The sequence below is a fragment of the Lissotriton vulgaris genome, chromosome 1_1, assembly GCF_964263255.1.
Source record: "Lissotriton vulgaris chromosome 1_1, aLisVul1.2, whole genome shotgun sequence".
In the NCBI taxonomy this organism is placed as follows: Eukaryota; Metazoa; Chordata; class Amphibia; order Caudata; family Salamandridae; genus Lissotriton; species Lissotriton vulgaris.
In genome coordinates, this window is record NC_141685.1 from 1127688644 (window position 1) to 1127705020 (window position 16377).

General features: G+C 44.5%; 1 protein-coding gene across 1 annotated transcript in view; it reads left to right on the forward strand.

Moving 5' to 3' along the window:
• The first annotated feature begins 12460 nt into the window (after positions 1–12460).
• Positions 12461–16377, forward strand: part of NCKAP5L (NCK associated protein 5 like) — a 135015-nt gene continuing 131098 nt past the window's right edge. Inside the window, exon 1 of the mRNA XM_086963756.1 lies at positions 12461–12530. The gene's annotated coding sequence lies outside the window, so the exon portion shown is untranslated. The remainder of the gene's footprint in view (positions 12531–16377) is intronic.

The window sequence follows — 16377 nt, forward strand, 5'->3', positions numbered from 1 at the left end:
TGAGCGGCCACAGTGCATCTCAGATGAAAGTGTGAAAACATGTCGAGAGCTGTAGCATTTTTATCTAGTTCAAACTTCTCTAGAGACATGCATTTTTCATTGAGCTATAGTTAGCTAACCCAGGAAAGGCCTGCCCACTCCAGACTGGCAACCACCGCTTTGTCCAGCGAGGAGAGGATTCCTGGATTTGGAATAAGAAGCAACAGAGTATACTCGAGCGAGGCCTACAAGACTAGCTGCAGCTCTGATAGAATAACAGGTACATCTGTTTGTATGAGTTGAATGGGTCTTGGAAGTCTAGCTATGAGGACGGTATCCAGGGAGCATGACTCCGCATGATCACACTCAATTGGCAGGTGTGGGCTGCCACATTTGGTATCGCACCAATAGGTGGCATTGTGAGAATGTGCTGCATAGTAGTACATTTCCAGATCAGGAATTTAGAATCTGCCCTCGTCATAACGGAGGACAAGGGTGCGCCATTTTAACCAAGGATTTCTCCCACCCCAGATCGGTCTAGTCAGCTGCTAGTGAGGATTTTGAAAGAAGTTTTTTTGAGGGGAATTGGCATATTTATGAAGAGGTATAAGAACCTTGGAAGCACTATTGTTTTAAGTAGAGATACTCTACCCGCAAGTGGGAGTGTGATCTAGCTGTCAATCTTCTCAGAGGTATAGATCAATGAGGACTAGCTAGTTTAGGGAGAGTATAGGAGACTCAGGTAGGTACGTCAAACAATAATAATAAGGAAAAAGCACTATTTTCCTTATAAAGCCCTCACCCACCGACCTAGTCGGTGGCATGCTTCATCATCGGGCCCACCACAGTGGCACCGAATGTGTGCTGCAACGCCAGGTGACTGCGGAGCTGGTATATTGCTGAGTGTGCAGTGAAAAGGGTGAGAAAAGTGAAGTTTAAAAAGCTATACAGGAGGTCCCAGCACCCGAGGGTTAACAATTTTTAATAAACTGGGCCTCTGTTAGCAGATTAAAAAGGCAAAGGGACGTAGATAGGAGTGCTATGATGACCTCCAACGTCCAGTGTGGTCTACATGTTTCAGCCAGTGCCTTTTGAATTCTAAGCTGGCTTTCCTCAGGACCAATAGGATATGTGAGAAGGTGCAATTTAAACAATAATAAACTAAAATTAAGTGTTAGTGTAATTCTTTTGCTATGTGTAGCGCACACTAAGTCGCTGTAACTGTTAGAGGGGGATTCCCTCAGGCTTTACTACAGAGAAATTGAACACAGAGAGGGAGCTCGCACAGCGTGTTTGTTCAAAATGGTAAAGCAAAAATGAAGGGTTGTAGGGTGCTACAAGAGTAGAACACTGTCTGGCCAAGCAGCGTAGAATTAACAATAAATTAAGGGTCCCCCTGCTGGGAGGGGAACGCTCCAGTGCACAACCAAAAGGACCGTAGTCTTATTCCATCAATAAGTTGTTCAACAAGTTTATATATGTGGTTTCACATTTTAATTTTTCCAAATTGAATATTTTCTTATGTTAATATTCATATTCTTCTTCGCATGTCAAATCAAAGTAGTGTTATGGCACACTCAATACATCCATATTTATAGTCATCAACAAAGATCCCGATGCATTTCGGGCCTGAGCCCTTTTTCAAGGGAATACTCTAAAAAGAAAAACGGAATGAAGCCAGAATCAGTAATGAGGTCACATAAAAAATGTTCTAATTAGCAAATGTCTCACACGTGTAAGTACCCAAGAAAACCGTGGTCTCTAGAAGGGTGTAAAGAAACTGAGAAAAGTGACGGGGTCTGCAGAGAGAAAAAACGGAAATCCAAAGTGTTGCCAAGATCTTACCGAATACCGAGTGGATTCGGAATCTAAAGTGTGTTTAAAAACCGAAGTGTGCTCAAAACGTCAAAGCACTCGTGTACACAGACTGCTATCCCAAGTGACTGTGAATATAACAACATCATGTTAGCGGGTAGAAGAGCGGGAGGGAATATCCCCGTGAGTTACTTACTCGGTAAGTCTGATAGGTGTGCCTCGCGGAAAACCAGTTTCATGCAGTAGCCATGAGCTCACTATAGCCGTATATAGGTCGCACACCACCTTATAAGCCGGCATTTAGTGGTTTAAAGACATACCACTCTAATATGACTCTACCCTGTACGTCTTGTCTTTGTCCTATGTGTTCTCTGTAGTAAAGCCTGAGGGAATCCCCCTCTAACAGTTACAGCGCCTTAGTGTGCACTACACATAGCAAAAGAATTACACTAACACTTAATTTTAGTTTATTATTGTTTAAATTGCACCTTCTCACATATCCTATTGGTCCTGAGGAAAGCCAGCTTAGAATTCAAAAGGCACTGGCTGAAACATGTAGACCACACTGGACGTTGGAGGTCATCATAGCACTCCTATCTACGTCCCTTTGCCTTTTTAATCTGCTAACAGAGGCCCAGTTTATTAAAAATTGTTAACCCTTGGGTGCTGGGACCTCCTGTATAGCTTTTTAAACTTCACTTTTCTCACCCTTTTCACTGCACACTCAGAAATATACCAGCTCCGCAGTCACCGGGCGTTGCAGCACACCCGGGGCGCATTCGGTGCCACTGTGGTGGGCCCGATGATGAAGCATGCCACCGACTAGGTCGGTGGGTGAGGGCTTTATAAGGAAAATAGTGCTTTTTCCTTATTATTATTGTTTGACGTACCTACCTGAGTCTCCTATACTCTCCCTAAACTAGCTAGTCCTCATTGATCTATACATATAACCCAGGGGATACGGGCTAGCCTACCTAGTCCTCTCTCTCCCTTTGATCTGTATATAAATCTTCTCAGAGGACCTGTCCATAGCAGGGTATATGTATCCTGCAGTACTGTGGGTTTGTCTCTGTTAATAAGGATCCACCTTGTACACTTATCACCTGCTGGGAGCAGGTGGTAAAAGTGTGCATTAAACCCAACGGAATAGGGAATACCATTCGGAATACTGCCAGGTAAATCTGAGGCCTCACAGTAATTCCCCATTCCATGGGGTTTAACTCATAATTTTACAGGTGGGATGTTATTGCCCAGTACTAGAGTTACTGATGCAGAGTTTGTAGCCCCCAGTATATTGCAACCTGTAACTGGGGCTACGGTGGGCTATTTAAAGTGCCTGGGGATTGATCAACAAGAATGAAAGTCCTAGTTATCACATCCCACCAGATCTACAAATACACAAGAGGGTAATTCATCACACTTTAACTTCTACAAAAAGACAGAGAATGCAAGATTTCATCATAACTTTCGTGTATAGATTTTCAATATATTTAGTAGGTGCCCTCAGGCACTGATCGCTGCTGGAAGCAATTTTGTTAAGAATTTGAGCAGAAATGATGGGATGTGGATTTTTGCCTTCGGAGATGGAGCATTCTTACATGAGGGATAGCCCAGGTGTCAGGCGCCTGACTTATGGGTAGACTGAGAGCTAGTTCAGCCATGTGAAGCCTCAACATATAATGTACGTCTACTACAGGAACACCTCTTCCACCTAAAGCAAACACATCTATGATCAATTTCTCAGAGTGTATTCTAAGAAAGATGTATAATTTGCTTTAACATATGCCTTGTGCATTTTTTCTCCAGGATGGTGGCAGTACACCAATACTCCGTTGGTGTAGGATTGGCATTGCTGTGTCCTGCTTCAAACTAGTGTATTTTGTTAGAAAAATGCTCCTGAAAACTATATTCTACTGCCAGGCTATGCCTGGGTCTGTGTAAAGCAGCTTACCTCTGATATTGGGTATAATACCAACGCAAAAGCATTGACAGTAAAAACACTACTTTGTGCACAACTTGTTTCAGGGTTACAATGAAAAACTGGAAGTCATGTTGACGCCCGTCACAGCCAACCTGCGGCGGCCGCCAATGTTGTTTCATGCCAGGAGGCGCTGAAACACAGCTCAGGGGTCCAGTAGCATGAGGCGCCCTTCGCAGCCAACCTGCCTGAAGGGGACTCCACCCCCCATCTCGCCCTGCGGCGGCCGCCAGCATTGGTGCACCAGGAAGCGCTGAAATGCAATTCAGGGGTCCCGCAGGTAACCTGTCTGCCTAACTGGGACTCCACCCCCCATCTTTCCTGCGGCCGCCGCGAGCTGTGTTTTGCACAAGAAGGTGATGAAATACAGCTCAGGGGTCCCGCAGCGCGGGACACCCATCACAGCCAACCTGCCTGCCTGAAGGGGACTCCATCCCCTATCTCGCCCTGAAGCCGCCATCAGCGTTGTTTCGTGCCAGGAGGCACTGAAATACAGCTCAAGGGTACCACAGGGGAACATCCTTTACGACGCGGATGTTACCCCGCAGTACCGCTACAACGCGTATTTTAGAACGCAAGTCGTAACCACGACTTGCGCTGGAGGGCGCTAAAGGACAAGGAATATTTACTATTCCAACACCTTCCCTACTGTACGTAGGCTGGTGTTGGAATAGTAAATTAAACTATTCCTAAGTCCGCACCCCTACAGCGCAAGTCGTGGTAATGACTTGCGTTGTAAAATACGCGTTGTAACGGTACGCGTAGTAATACCACGCGTCGTAACAATGTACATCCGTTCCTAGGCAAGAAAGGGGGATACTATATTGTGTGCTCTGCCTCCACTTCCCAGAATAACCAGCCAAGAGGGTACTCCCAGCCCTGCCTCGATCGTCCGCGGACGGGTGTAGATGGGACCCGCCCTTGGCCCGGGCACTTCCTGTGCCCGTCCGTGCACGTCCCGTGCTGTGGTACGGATGTACATTGTTACGACGCCTGGTATTACTACAATATAGTATCCCCCTTTCTTGCCTAGGAACTACTATCTAAACGCCACAAGCCAGCGGAAGTCTGGGAAGATGCAGCAGCCTGGTGAGCCCTTTGCTCTGACAGGCCCTTTAGTATCGGTAGGAAGCCATGCATTTATTTACTATGGGGGGAAAAAAAGCTGCTAATACTGACCATCTGACTAACAACAAAAGGGCTACTATTGATTCATTTTTAGCAAAAGCGATGGGGGCCATCTCTAAGAAGATTGACAAAGCGGAGAGGAGACTGTCCATGGGCTCGACTGGTCCCCCAGCACCTGAACTTTTGCGTGTTGACTTACTAGAAGTAACTGCTATGAGCCCTCAAGTTGTTACTATTGATAGTTCTCAGGCTGCTGCCACAGGGGCTGTGTCCTCAAGGGTAGTTGAGCAATGAATTAGTGCTCCCTCACCAGGCACTTCGGGGGAGGGTTGTGGGGTACCCCCAGTTAATAATTAAAATGGCGTGGGGTCAGAGGAGTCACCGGTACCCAGGAGACTGCGCAAAAGCAAAGAGAAACGAGCCCTCACGGAGAGTGGAGGAACCAAAACCAATCATTAGCCTGATGGACATGGGGGCATTTTGGAATACTCTGAGGGAAATGTTACGAATCTGATGACAAACCTGTTCTCTCAGCTCTGGGACAAATTGGACAAAGTGTTATCAGACTCCAGAGAAACATTTGGGAAAGTGGAAAATATGTTGAACACAATTTCTAAAGTACCTTCCCCAACCAGTGCCCAGTCACAGGTAGTATGTCCTAGTTTGCTCTGACAAAATAGGCCGGAAAGTCGAACATTAAATTATAATAGACCACAGGGGATTGGGCCCCTGAGTCACCTAATTGATCTGGGTAAGGCGCCTGGTAGTAGGCCTAATTTTCAAACACAGGCTTGAAGAAAGTAGTTGGGGGTTGTGGGGACCAACATTCTTCCCCGCGCAAGTATGAGAAAGTGAGGGCTGGGTCTAAGAACACAAACTGAGCAGGCCTACCAGTAATCGATCTGCCCCTATACTGTGGTTCTGGTTGGCGTTCAAAGCTTGGAAGTAGGTACTGAGGAATCCACAGACAATCTGATTAATAAAGTGTCTCATTGGTTGGGGAAACATAGAAGGATCAATGTAAGGGATCATTCAAACATTCTGATGGTAAGAAGGTTCTATTGGATCTGGCAATCAAAGAATACCTTCAAGGGCGATGCTGTGATTGTCACCTTTAGATTCCCAAAATTGGCACATAATATCTTGAGACACTCAGCTGAGTTCCCTTTTTATGCATCAGAAATTGAACCACTCTCACTAGGATTTTTCTACAGACCGAGTCCTACTGCTGCAGTAAATAATAAAGTCATTGAGCTGGAAGGGGGTATACACACTCGTTAGGGAATGGCATGGTCACGGAATACTTATGTCCCCCTGTCGGATCTTAATGTCCTGGATTGACAGGTTGCGGGCACTGAACACAATCTAGCACAGATAACAGCGACTGACTGCCAAATGCAGGCTGGCAAGCCTAGTGAGCATTGGCAGAGGGAGAATGTAGCCCACCCTCTAGATTATCATAACCAGAACTGTCAGATAGGTAACCAGGGGGATGAGATAACATCAGCTATTTTACCCAGAACCCAAGGGGGGAAAGAAGTCAATTTGATCTCCTGGAATGTGGCAGGACTAGCTTCAAAATTCGAAGATGGCAGATGGATCCAATTTATAACTTCTTACAAGATAATTTGCCTACAGGAGACCTGGGAGGTGGAAAATAAATTCTTCCTAGAAGGTTACAGGGCATTCTTCCTCCCAGCGGAAGGCTCGATCTGAGGGAGAGCTAAAGGTGGCCTAATTATAATTATTACATTTGAGCTTTGTGGGTCTGTGAAACAAATGTAGTGGAATTCTGCAGTGGCACAAGGTTTAGTGAGTGTGTTGGGGAGAACATTACGGTTTACAATAAATGAATATTATAATGCTAAAAATAGGAATTCTGGTTCACCAAGTATGAAGGAGCTAGCTGGTCTCCTGGAACAGTTACAGGGGGATGACCTACCACAGGGTAATCTTATTCTGTTAGGTGATTTTAATTGTCATTTGTGTTCAGACATCAGACTGATTTGCATATAGCCATGTCTGAACTGGGGTGGCAGAGTGGGGTAAAGAACAGTGATGGATCAAACCCAGATCTTTTGACTGGGTGTGAGTGTTTGATTGGTTCAGATGCTCCGTCCATCACCACCCCCTTTTGTACCGCTTTTGGCCACCACAAGTGTGGCAGGGTATGCTCAGACGTGAGTCCCTTGCTCACTTTGCCACTGGATTCAAGCAAGCCGGGCTGAAGACGGCTGGAATGCCAGAAACCGGTCCTCGTAAGCTTGTTTCCGGTCCAGGGAAGGCATGGCTTGGCAGTTCGGGCTGGACTGTTCCCATGAGGCACAGGGTCAGACTGATTTGCATATAGCCATGTCTGAACTGGGGTGGCAGAGTGGGCTAAAGAACGGTGATGGATCAAACCTAGATCTTTTGACTGGGTGTGAGTGTTTGATTGATTCAGATGCTCCGTCCATCACCACCCCCTTTTGTACCGCAGACATCGGACAAAGCACGTGGGCCATTCCAGAGATGGCCATGATTTAAATGCCCTTTTAAAAACCCATGATCTAATGTTTACCTTACAAAATGCAGTAATGCCCCCAACCAGTCTCTACCTTCGTATGTATATAGGAAGGCGCTGTGCTGCTACAATTGATTTTATTTTTGATTCATCATCGTTGGGTTCCACCATATCGTTCTTTAGGACTTTAGACAGTCCCTACAGCGATCATAACCCTCTGATTCTGGGGCTGTGCCTACACGGCCCTAAGCAAGTGAAAGCCACGCCTCATTCGGATAGTCCAAGGTGGTTTGACAGTGGTTGTTCTTTGGCATTGAGGAAACTTAAAATGGCTTTAAAAGAGATTCCTCGCAATAGATCTTTGGTAGCCACTTGCCGTAATAATTACAAAAAAGCACTCAAGGAACGTAGGTCTTCATTACAAAAATAGGCTTGGGATGAACTGGTGCAGGCTACTGAAGTAATATATAGTTCCCTATTTTGGAAAGTCATCAATACATCTTGTTTCTCAGAACCGGACAAAACGTCCATAGGGCATCACATTACACAGGACCGGTGGAAGAACCACTTGCAGGCGGTTTACAATCACGGAGATGGATTTCATCATAACAAGGATTAGGAGCTCCTCCCATTTGATTCTCAGATTAATTTCATCTAGATGAGGTTAAAATTGGTATAGAAGGACTAACTAAGAATAAGGCCAGGGGTCCCCTGGACTTGTTCCAGAATAATATAGATGCGTGGGCCCTGATTTTGACTAAGGTTTTGAATGCAGCAGTGCTATCTGCTATGCCCCAGTCTTGGTCCACTGCTAATATTATCCCTATCTTTAAGAAGGGCGATAGGGATAATCCCCACTGTTACCGACCCATATCCTTGATAGATTCCACTGTCAAGGTTATGGGGCGGGTCTTACTAAATAGGTTAGTGGAGTGGGCAGACAAAAACCGAAGCATCTCGGAGGTCCAATATGGCTTCCAAGCATGCAAATCTACAGTGGGACAATGCCTAAACCTCTATTTACTGATATCAAAATATACAATCGCCAGGGCAGGATCCATATACCTAGGTTTCATGGATCTCACTGCAGCGTTTGATAGGGTGAACCGCAGTAAACTGTGGTCGTTGTTAGATGAATTAGGCCTAGAGCGAGCAATAATAAATGCTGTGATTACTTTATATGCCCATACCTCAGCTGCTGTACGATTCACACAAGAGGGGGGACTCACTGATAATTTTAAATGCACAAGAGCTGTGTGCCAAGGCTGTATCCTTGCCCCTTTTTTATTCACACTGTATATCAATGGGCTAGAATCTGCCTTGATATCCCTGCAGGCCGATACCCCGAGAATAGGTAGCAGGACAGTACCAGTCCTGCTGTATGCAGACAATGCTGTGCTTTTAGCACGCACACCAAGAGCATTGCAAGTTTTAACTGATGGGTTTGTCTCCTACATGAAAGGGCTCGATCTGTCCCCCAACTACACCAAATCGTTTGTGATGGAGGTTGGTTGTTGAGGGAATAGCACCAAATCCTACAAGGCGGGTACTTTTAGCATTGCCAAAGTTCCAGCCTTTACATACCTGGGTGTCCTATTTGACACCAAATTAAATTGGAATAACCTGAAAGAAGAGAAGGTAATAGATATGAAGAAAGCTATGGGAGCCATTGCAAACTATGCACACAGATTAGGTACATGGTCGCCTGGGGTGATTTTAAACTATATAAATCATTCTGTATCTCTAAGGTCCTGTACGGGAGTGAGATTTGAGGTTACAAGGCAGTGGTTGAACTACAGACTACGCAAAATAAATTCCTGAGATGGATGTTAAAAATCCCTCCGGGTACTCCTGTATACTCGGTTCATGAAGAAATTGGGGTAAGGTACATCACTTACCTAGTTGCAGTCAAGCCCCTGCTTTGTTGGGTGAATATTTGGTCAAATGAGGAGGCCTCCTTCAACCAAGCTGTAAATTTGGATTGCCTATCATTGGATTAGGTCTTTATAATTCCATGGTTAAGATATATCTAGGAAGCACTCTGCACCCTAGGAAGATCACAACTTTTTATAAACTATAATAAGGCTCACGGACGTATGGTATTTATTTTTTGGACATTTCTGTCCGTATTTATCCATATTTATTTTTTGCTAATTTTATCTATATTTATCCATATATATTTTGGGTTTTGTACAAAAAATGAAGCTGAAATTAGTATATTTCCAAACTTATTTAACCAGTAAATATGCTCTTATGGTTGAATGCCTACTAGGTTTCAATGTTGTAAACCCCCACAGAAAATAAATCAATGCACTGATAGGAAAATATGCATATTTCAGTATCAACTTTATGCAGATCTACTGCTGTTCAAGCCTCTTTACTAAAATACCTTTCTTTTTTAGCCCCCTTACCTATCAACCCACACAGAAATTGGCCTGGCAGACAGCATTTAGAATTACTCAAAAAGCAATCAAAAATCTATTTTTATCCACACTAAAAATAAATACAAACAAGAAAATAAATGTTTTCTGTCTGTAGTTATCTGCAAAAATCAGTAAAAACAGAAATCAGGGAGCCTTCATTATTAAGCAGTGAAGAGAGAGGATAAAAAACGAATTAATAAATTATTTTCTTAAGAAAGTTAGTACGGAGCGAGAAGGAAAGGAACTGATTAAGCAGACAGAGCACACGCCTTAGTTAAATCAGTGTTGGGAATATAGTACCTCACTATTTTAACCAGCACGGACAATCGTTTTTTAATTACCTGTTTTAGATTTAATATGTTTCATCATTTAGTGGCACCTTCTCCTGGCATTGTAGTTCAAGCCGAGAATAGAGGGCCCATGTGGCTGCGACAGTAGGTCTCCACAGGATATTTTACATTTAGTCTTTTTATGCAAATAGTTTTCGAATCCCAGGGGGCTGTATCTTAAACCCTATTTAAAAGAAATGTGATTTAGACAGGCTCGAATTGCACTTTTGCAGATGCAACTTTTGCAGAATGAGCACACTTTATTCGCGATTATGCACTTTCTACGAGCAATGATAAGATCTAGGAAATCCAGATTTGACCGAGACAGAGAGGGGCATTCGTGAACGGTTTCATGCTTACATTGGACTTTGGGTATTAGTTAGCATTTAGTCGTGAATATATCAGAGGTCTTTTAAGAGGGGAGTACATTGTCCGATGCCATTTTAGAGTTGTTTAATATAATGACATTTTTTTATTTTCTTAATAAATGTTATACCGTTTTAATGTATTGTACCTTTTATGGCTGTGTTCTCTGCTGAATAAATATGGTTTAATAATGTTGTCTGCCTTGTTCCTTTAGTGGGCTAAAGAACGGTGATGGATTAAACCCAGATCTGTTGACTGGGTGTGAGTGTTTGATTGGTTCAGATGCTCCGTCCATCACCACCCCCTTTTGTACCGCTTTGTTCGCCATAAGTTGGCAGGGTATGCTCAGACGTGAGTCCCTTGCTCACTTTGCCACTGGATTCAAGCAAGCCTGGCTGAAGATGGCTGTAATGCCAGAAACCTAGGACGCTTGTTTCCGGTCCAGGGAAGGCATGGCTTGGCAGTTCGGGCTGGACTGTTCCCATGAGGCACAGTGTCAGACTGATTTGCATATGGCCATGTCTGAACTGTGGTGGCAGAGTGGGCTAAGGAACGGTGATGGAGTAAACCCAGATCTGTTGACTGGGTGTGAGTGTTTGATTGGTTCAGATGCTCCGTCCATCACCACTCCCTTTTGTACAGCGTTATTGAGTCAGGCTATTAAGTGCTACTAACTATTTACGTTTCTGTTGGAGTGACCTCTTTTCAGAACTTTGCCCATCAGCCACTCTTTCTATGGTTACTTTGTAAGCTAGAACTCTATTTGTTGCAAAGTTTTTTCAAGGTAAATACCTTTTTTGTCAGCTCTTTTGGGCCTGGCGGCGCCCACCATGGATGAAGCTGTCATCTCATGAGAACTGCTCGATGTGAGGTGCTGCATCAACTATTTTGTTTTATTTAGAATAGTGCAGATTCTTGGCTGAGTTAAGCTATGATATTGGCAACTGATTGGCACTCACTTTTTCAATCTGATGCGAAATAGAAGAGCCATTAGGCATCAAAACTGAGACGTGTCATCACACATTAAATTAAATCTCAAACAATCATTTGCTGTAATGTTCTGATGAGCAGACTGAAAATATACCTTTGATCAACAGTCAGACAGGAACGTCTTTCGGAAGATGAAAATATTTCATGAGCTAATCATTTCACAGTAGGTCTTTTTTAAGAAATTGCGAAAAGGGTCGTCTTGAAATAAAAAAAAACGGGTTCTAACGTGCTTGGGATTGAAAACTACGGAAGCTGCTTTTCTCTTGCCTCGCTCGTTCTCCTTTTTGAAGATCTCGGTCCCCAAGTTCAGGTTTAGTTGCGCCCCTGCTTATCAACATAGGATCTCTTCTAAGGTTCCATGTTGTATCATAAGTTTCCCTGACACTGCGGTGTTCACACAGATACAAGAGAAAGCCAGCAGGACACTTTACTGTAGGCGCTGTACTCTGACTAGCAAGGCTTGGACTTTCACTTTGTATGTATCCAGACCGCCGAACTCATACCCAGCTTTTTCCTTTGATCCAGACACATAGGATCTCTTCTAAGGTTCCATGTTGTATCATAAGTTTCCCTGACACTGCGGTGTTCACACAGATACAAGAGAAAGCCAGCAGGACACTTTACTGTAGGCGCTGTACTCTGACTAGCAAGGCTTGGACTTTCACTTTGTATGTATCCAGACCGCCGAACTCATACCCAGCTTTTTCCTTTGATCCAGACAAATATCGTTTGTACACAGTCTGCCGCATTTCACTTCCCATCTAAAGCAGAGAGCCTGCAGCACGGTCGCATCTTTTTCCGGGTAGAAGAAGGCGGGACTTCCTCTAGTCTAACACTGTGAGCGTGTAGTGGTTGATCTGAACGAATGGGCGGAGCTTGGCTTGCAGTGGGCGGAGCTCCCAGAATAGGCAGTTGCGGGGGCGGAGCCGAGAGGCCCGCTGTCATAGGGGGCGTGGCCATCGCTCCGGGAGAGAACAGAGCGGCCTGGAGACCCTGCCGGATGCAGCGCTGGTGGCTCGGTGAGAGGGGTACCGGGTACAGAGGGAAATTCCCGATGGGGTTGTACCGGGGTGACACAAGGCAGCCGGATAGGTTATGGGAATGGCCGCACAGAGCTCAGATGGGAGGGAGTGGGGACGGCGAGGGGATTTCACTTGCATGAGGCCGGGGGTCGTGCTCAGTGGCGGCCGTCTGTGGGTTCCAGTGTCTGGACAACGGTTTAATGCAGAACCGGCAGTGGAGCTTTTGTGTGGGGTGTCCATGCTGTTCGTACTCCCTTGTCACCCCTGGAGTCTGGTCTGTGTGATCTTCAGTGTCTGGTTTTGTTTCCTCTGCAGACTTGACCTCACTTCCTGTCCGGGGGGGTTCCTGCACACATACTTGTACTGTCCAACATGCCTGTAGGTTGTGGGGATCTTTTTCCTGCGCACACAACGCCCTGTTCAATATGTCTGATGATTATGGGATTTGTCTGCACACAGACGCCTGTTCCAGACGCCTCGGGTTGTGGGGTAGTTATTCCTCTACACTATACTATAATCTGTATGTATTGGGGAAGTGAGGGGCTATGTCCTTCAGACTATGCCATGTTCCGGATGTCTGCGAGTTGTGGGGTAGTTTTCTGCACAGACAACACCCTGTTCTGTGTGCCTGGGGAGTGTGGATTTTTTTCTAACAGCCATAGGCTCCTGCTACAAAGGCGAGGGTATTTCATCCACAGTGTGTCATGTTTCAGATGTCTTGAACCCGTGAGAGTCCTTTTGAGCACAGACAATGCTTTGTCATATATGCAGATCGTGGGGGCTCGTCCTGCAGATGTATGACCATGCTAGAGATAGAGGGGCCTTTTCTCCATATGATGCAGCCCGGGGGCTTGTCCTGCACACAGTGCCCTGTATAGGGGCGTTTTCCCTCCGTATAACAGTGCCTTGCCCTGCTTATATGTTGGGCACCCTGCTCCAAGTGTGTAAATTAAAGTTTTGCTGCAGATGTGAATGGTGCATTTTTCAACGAGTGATTTTTAGGGCGCCAGGGAGACTTTTCCTACAGATGCATTATTTTGTCCACATGCGTCGTGTGTTTTGGGTGAACCGGGGTGTTGTTCACAGGCACAGATTTTGCTGTGCTACACAAATTAAAAGGACGGATCTTACCTTGCATATATAGTGTCCTGTCGCAGATGTGGACGGAGGCTTTTTTTTCTTCGTATTGTGACTGACCTGTCCGATTTGTAGGAAGGCTAGAAAATAGCTTTTCCTGTCACCTCCTTTGAATGCAGTGGGTTGACTTTTTCAGCTCATGCAGTGCTCAGTGAATGCGTTTAGTATATTTCTTGCTCGCACACACTTTGTTACAATATATTTCATACCCAGACCAGTGTAAGAATGATAGACTCCGAATCTGGGTACACACATGTTGTACTATTAATAGTTTTTGTACACCATCTTTCCAGTCTGTTGGTTATGATATTGTGTGTTTTCTATGTCCTTTGTGCATTTTATTGAAAGGTGGACAATTGTGTTTTTGGGTCTTTCAGTTGTTTCTGGTGTTCACTCAAGGAAGAGGCAATTTTGCCACTTCCGTTCTATTCAGGAAGTTCTTATTTTCCACGCAGGATATGGCCGTTAAATGTCTACAAATATGTATATCTCAGGGAATAAGTGTGTCTATATATTTATGTGGTGGCATTAATAAAGTACGAACCTAGCAGGAAAGCAACGAGGTCGTAAACAAAGCCATGGCTAGAGACTTTTGTTCTCTCTGATCACACAGTTGGCAGATTTTGGGCTCCCTCTTATCATCTGCTACAATTATTTCCATTTTGTGGTCCATCATCCCGTATTGGGTAACCATTTGACTGTGGTTTCGTTGGTGGTCATGGTTAGTTATTCTCATGCGAGTGGTCTTCTTTCTAGGGCATGTGTTTGGTTAATTGGAGGTTCTATTGCATGTGTGCTGTTTCACATGTTGTGCACTATTATAACCATTTTCACAGTTCTCAATATGTCTTATTATATGACACCACATCGCTTCATAGTGTGATGTTGACAGGGGTGCCGGCCTGTGGCCTGAGTTGGGTGTGGGGTGTGCAGGGAAGATGTACATACTGCCACTCACTGAATGTGAAATAACTTCTCTGGAAGAAAACTTTTTTTTAGTTTTTTTAGCCGCTACTAATTGGAGAGAGTGAGTCTGACAGGTTTTATGTGAAAGGACCTTTCCTGCAATTCCATACGTATGGGTGGTGCTCTCAAAAACACCCAAAGCTTTAGCTCGAGACTGAGTCGGCTTTCTACTTGAATCAAACAATTAAATTTGCAACTTTTTTCAGAAACCTACCAAAGTCTGTTACAGAAGGGGTCGTGCATACTTCAGATGCCAGAACGGGAGTGTATGAGCTGGTTTTGAGAAGGGATTCTGCCAAGGCTAACAACTATTTTTAGCGTTTGTTCCCCTGTACAAGGACAACTCAGTCACAAAGCAGTCATAGCTGTATGGGTTGTGCATTTTTTCACTTAATGAGCAACAATGGCATTTTGAAAAGGAACTCTGTATAGTAGAACAATTAGACAATTGGGTCAGTATTATTTTAATTGAGACTTGGTACAAGGATCACCCAGTCACCATCTTTGATGACCTTACTCTACTGGGATAGAAAGTAATTTTCAAAAAGAGAGAATCATAAGAGAGGCAGGGTTTCATTACTTTTCACTTCTCATTCTTAAAGCACATGCAAATTATAGACCTGAATATTTTCTTTCAAATGTGTAGTTGCATGCTCCAGGGAGCCCCCTTTTAACAACACAGCTCAGTACCTAAACCTCTTACTCTACCTCGCCATTCTCTTTCTTCTCTTTCAAACCAGTGTCTAAAAGAGGAAGTGACTCATCGGGTCAAAGCCTCTGGGCCTCCGTGTTTGTCCAGCTGCAATCTTAATTTTAAACTTCCCATACCCAGCTAGATCTTGGAAAGATAAATTACCAGATATGTGCAGGAGTTAGCAGAGCAGAATCTCATCCAGAAGGACTGTCACTTGGGTTGCAGAGGAGGGTTTTGTCACCCTTGCAAAGGCTAACCAGTGGCTTGGATTCTCATCTCAAAGTTGCCTGTTATACAGTAAGCCACACCCTCCTTTTGAGCCGCCGTGAGGAATGTGTAGGGTTATTGTGGTCATGCCTTGAATGGACTCAAACGTTTCTTCAAAACAATAGCCAACAGCGGTTGGGGGTTTTCTTTCATCATCCCATTAGGTAAAAGGAGAACTCCCATGAGGATTCCTCATTTCCCTGCTACTTTTTAACATCTACTTGCTTCCTCTTGCTTAAAGTATTACTCCATGGGTACTCTTCAGAACATGTACAATGGCTGCCATCATTCAGTTAGCGAATTATTTGTAACACTGTATAAAAATTCAAAGTGAATTAATAATCAGTTGTGTTAGACATAACAAAAGGGTGTGAGATTGAAGTGCAGACCATGCATTCTGTTGTTTGCGGGGATGAACACATATATTTATGCTTTAATTGTCGCGAGATATCAGTGACAGGGCTGGGTAAGGGAACACTGCCTTTCGGTCCATGCTGGTGGAATTCTTGGCTCACACAATGCTTTTGAGTCAGTTTAGATGAAACTGGTCAGAATGAGAATAATCCTCAGCGCCGGGGAATCTCAGTGAAGGGATTTAAGGATGGAAAACGATCTACAGTAAGGCTGTGCACAAGACTATGTCAGTCAGCATTGTGAGCAGGTGTTGACAATTGTAGTGATTCAGCCGAATTGTAGTGGGTAAGGAGCTATGAGACTGTGGTTGGGCGAACTGGGAGAGACTGTTGGACGCAGTTCAGGCCCGAGCCTTGCACAGCTTTT